The following is a 4,689-nucleotide window of genomic DNA, read 5'->3' as shown; positions in this document are numbered from 1 at the left end:
TGATTTGAGGCTGATCTGACTTTGAAGAGATCTGAGTCTGATTTGAGGCTGATCTGATTTGAAGAGATCGGAGTCTGATTTGAGTCTGATCTGACTTTGAAGAGATCTGAGTCTGATTTGAGGCTGATCTGATTTGAAGAGATCCGAGTCTGATTTGAGGCTGATCTGACTTTGAAGAGATCTGAGTCTTGATTTGCAACCAATCCAAGACCTTAATGAGTCTGATGCGAAACTGGTTTGACTCTGATTTCAGTCCCATATGGAGTTGAGTCATTGAAGACAGATCTGAAACCAATTTGAGTCTGACCTCACACTGATCTGAGTCTGATTTGAGGCTGATCTGACTTTGACTTAGGGATGTAACGATTTATTGAGGTTGTTTGACGATAAATCATGATAAAATTCCCCACGGTTAGTATTACGGTTTCATATTTTAATTATTATAACCATATTCGATTACCGTGATTTGAACAACTGAGGATAAATAAATACTATCCAGCATAAAGCAGAGTTTAAATAACGGTCTCAGGTGCACACAGCAGCAGAGTAGTTTCGTTTTGTGTGAAAACACGATGGAAAAGCTGCGAGGTTTTAAAAGAGTGCTAAGAGAATTATTATATAAATTAATATATGAATTAATTAATTATATGAATGTACCTCTGAAGGCTCTGACTGACTTCAGAAAAGATTCGATGGCATTTTGTTTTCATTTTCGCTCCATGTAATACCTAATAAAGTAGTGTTTTAATCACAATGCTGCTTTGTGCAGGAGGTTACGAGAAACAGCTGTAATTCTGCTGCTCCAGAAGCGCCACCTGCTGTCAGAGAGTGGATTTACAGAGACACACATTCACATTCAGTCTGTGTGCAGTTTCTGTCTGGACTAAAAACAGACCGGATTTGCATGCCCTGCTGTGATTTATGACCGGTTGATGAATAACAAGCTTATGTGGATTCTACACATTTAAACAATTCAGATAAGTTATCTAGAATTATTTATGGAGCAGATAAAATACATATAAACATTTATTAATCAATTATCATTTTGACTTAACCCTTTTCTTTATTTAAAGGCTGAAATGTGAGGTTTACCTTTTTATGAAACTTTTTCAAAGTTTTTTTGAACATTTGAACATGCTATTAGATAAAAATTATATTATTTTTTTATAGCTATTAGATTTAAAATATGGACATCATTGGTAATGTTATTGTTTTAGTGATTATGCAAACAAAAAGTCATTTTATTTGTTGCTTGTTGGTTTTAAATATAAAACTTGAAGTGATTTATGTGTCAGTGCTTTTTGAACATTTCCAGCACATTTTAACAATACCGTGATAATATTGATAACCGTGATCATTTTGGTCACTATAATCGTGATAAGATATTTTCATACCGTTACATTCCTACTTTGACTGAAGAGATCGGAGTCTGATCTGGAACCAATCCAAGACCTTAATGAGTCTGATGCGAAACTGGTTTGACTCTGATTTGAGTCCCATATGGGGTTGAGTCTGATTCAAGCATATCTGAAAACAATTTAAGTCTGATCAGAGTCTGATCTCACACTGTTCTGAGTCTGAGTTGACTGATCTGAAACTGATCAGAGTGTGATACCAGACTAATCTGAGTGTTTAGAGTCTGATTTGGAACTGATCTTAGATTGAGTGTGATCTGAGAATTTGATTTGACGAAGTGTGACCTGCGTCAGAGTTTGATTCAAGACAGTCTAAAAACAAGTCTGATCTGAATTGAATCTATGATTTGACATTGATCTGAAACTGATCAGAGTATGATACCAGACTGATCTGAGTATTTTAGACTAACTGGAGTCTGATTTGTAACGGATGTAAAATGCACCGATTTGCAACCAATCCAAGACCTTAATGAGTCTGATGAGAAACTGATTTGACTCAAGTCTGATTCAAGACAAATTCAAACCAAATTTGATCTGGACTGATACCAAACTGATCAACTTAGCTAAAACGGAGTCCGATTTAAGACTGATAGCAAAACTGATTTGAGTCCCACCTGAGGTTGAGTCTGATTTAAGATAGATCTGAAACCAGTCGGATCAGAGTCTGATCTCACACTGATCTAAGTCTGATTTGATACTAATCTGAAACTGATTGGTTTAGACAAACTGAAGCCTGATTTGCAGCTGATCCAACACTGAGTCTGATTTAAGATAGATCTGAAACCAGTCGGATCAGAGTCTGATCTCACACTGATCTAGGTCTGATTTGATACTAATCTGAAACTGATTGGTTTAGACAAACTGAAGCCTGATTTGCAGCTGATCCAACACTGAGTCTGATTTGAATCTGATATGACTTTGACCAAAGAGACATGAGTCTGATTCGCAACCGATCTAAGACCTAACGAGTCTGATGCAAAGCTGATTTGACTCTGATATGATTTTGACAGCAGACTGAGAGTGATTCACGCTGTTTAGAATCTGATCCAATCTGATTTAAAATATGTCCGATTTAAAATATATCCGAGATCTAAATCTGACATGACACTAATCTAAAACTGATCAGAGTTTGACACCAGACTGGTCTGTTTTTAGTCTAAGTGGAGTCTGTTTTGCAACCGATCCAAAACGGAGTCTGATTTCCGACTTTTCCAAGACTTTAATGAGTCTGACGCAAAATCGATTTGACTCTGATTTGAGTCCCATCGGAGGTTGAATCTGATTAAAGATAGATCTGAAATTAATCAGATAGATCTGAATCTAATCAAGGTTTGATCGGGGTCTGATTTCAAATTGATCAGAGTATTTTTAGAGTAATCTGCGCTTGATTTGGAACTAAACCAAAACGGAGTATGATTTGTGACGATCCAAGACCTTAATGAGTCTGATGCAAATTAACTCTGATTTGAGTCTCACCTGAGGTCGAGTCCGATTCAAGACAGATCTGAAACCAACGTCTGATCTCAAACTTATCCAAATCTGATTTGACACTAATCTGAAACTGACTGGTTTAATCTCAAACTGATCTGGGTGTTTAGACAAACTGAAGCCTGGTTTACAGCTGATCCAAAACTGAGTATGATTTGAATCTGATCTGACATGACCAAAGAGACATGAGTCTGATTTGAATCTGATCTGACATGACCAAAGAGACATGAGTCTGATTTGAATCTGATCTGACATGACCAAAGAGACATGAGTCTGATTTGAATCTGATCTGACATGACCAAAGAGACATGAGTCTGATTTGCAACCAATCTAAGACCTAACGAGTCTGATGCAAAGCTGATTTGACTCTGATTTGATTTTGATAGCAGACAGAGAGTGATTTACTGTTCAGAATCTGAACCAATGTGATAAACTGATCCATGACTGAGTCTGATTTTTGACTGATCTAATACTGATTTGAAACTGATTCAAGATCTTGGTTTGACTTATTTGTAGTGTCATCCCTGATTTAAAATCCAATCTGGAGTCTGATATGACACCGATTTGAAACTGATTGTTTAACAGCGTTTGTTTAGAGTCGGATTAGACTAATCGGAATCTGAGTCTGATCTAAGAGATCTGAACCGGTCCAAACACCGAGCCCAATTCAAAAAGGAAACCAGCCATGACCGAACCCACCAAGTATTTACAGGAGGCTCCCGGGACACAGTTTTCCCATCGCCATGGAGACACACACATCACCATAGCAGCTCTTTTTTTTCACTGCTGGTCATGTGAAGTGCACCAGACCCACAGATCAGGGTTACATAAACACCAGGGCCCTCATTTATCAACAGTGTGTACGCACAGATGTGTGCGTAGAAACAGTTTCACGCAAAGTGTGGGATCTACCAACTTGTACTTATACATAGGAATGTGTGTAAATATAAGCACAACTCTGAGCATGCTTACGCAGAGAATCTAGTGGTAGAAAAGAAAGTGCCGCCGCATATGTCCTGCATCCTTTAACTGCAAATACTCAATTAATGATTTCATATTTCAAGCTAAGCATTTGCACAATTAGTGCACGATAAATACAGACTTTTTTGTACTGGCACACATTCGTAGGACAAAATATAGAAACTTTTCTACGCACTCTTGATAAAGGAGGGCCCAGGAAAGGAGAGACGAGAAGCTGATGGATGTCCCTGCAAAAACAAATCGTATTTGGTGTGTTTGAGAAAAACGACACCTGCAGCTAGGGCTGGGCGATTTTTCAGATTTTATCGATTAATTCGAATTTATTGTTTTGCCACCGTTTTACTTTTTAGAAATAGAGGAATCGCGATTTTGAATAGAAATATTACCAAGCGTTAGAATTAGACACTTTGACAATATGCCGGTGATAACAGTAAAGAGAAAAGAACGATCCAACCGCATGTCGGCACACGTGATTAACCGCTCACGTGTGACGCGCACATCGCTAGCCGCTATTCACACAGAATGAGCCTTTGTGTTGATAAAGATGCGACGCGGGCAGTGGAAGAGGTAAAACATGCAAGAAGATGGGAGTGAACTTCTTTTAACTTCAGCAGCGTGTTTTTAGAAAGCTGTTTCATGAGACGCTGCAAGAGACGCGAGCGCAACAGTCAAACGCGTCCATGATTACATAGAAAAACAATGGAAAAGCAGCGCAGTCGAATAAAAAACCTGTGAAGAACTACTACTGTATGTCTGATATTTCATGTTTGCATCATGGTGACAGGCTGAAAGCTGCTGTTGTTTT

At 38.2% G+C, this 4,689-nt stretch overlaps 1 protein-coding gene across 1 annotated transcript in view; it reads right to left on the bottom strand.

The window, feature by feature from the left end:
* LOC107723062 (dual serine/threonine and tyrosine protein kinase) overlaps positions 1 to 4,689 on the bottom strand; it is a 26,145-nt gene that overhangs the window by 14,961 nt on the left and 6,495 nt on the right. The gene's annotated exons all lie outside the window — the stretch shown is intronic.

This window comes from Sinocyclocheilus rhinocerous, unplaced genomic scaffold, assembly GCF_001515625.1.
Source record: "Sinocyclocheilus rhinocerous isolate Xijiao unplaced genomic scaffold, SAMN03320098_v1.1 scaffold223, whole genome shotgun sequence".
NCBI classification, from domain to species: Eukaryota; Metazoa; Chordata; class Actinopteri; order Cypriniformes; family Cyprinidae; genus Sinocyclocheilus; species Sinocyclocheilus rhinocerous.
Note: the sequence above shows the minus strand (reverse complement) of the source record. Positions and strands in the feature narration are given on the sequence as shown.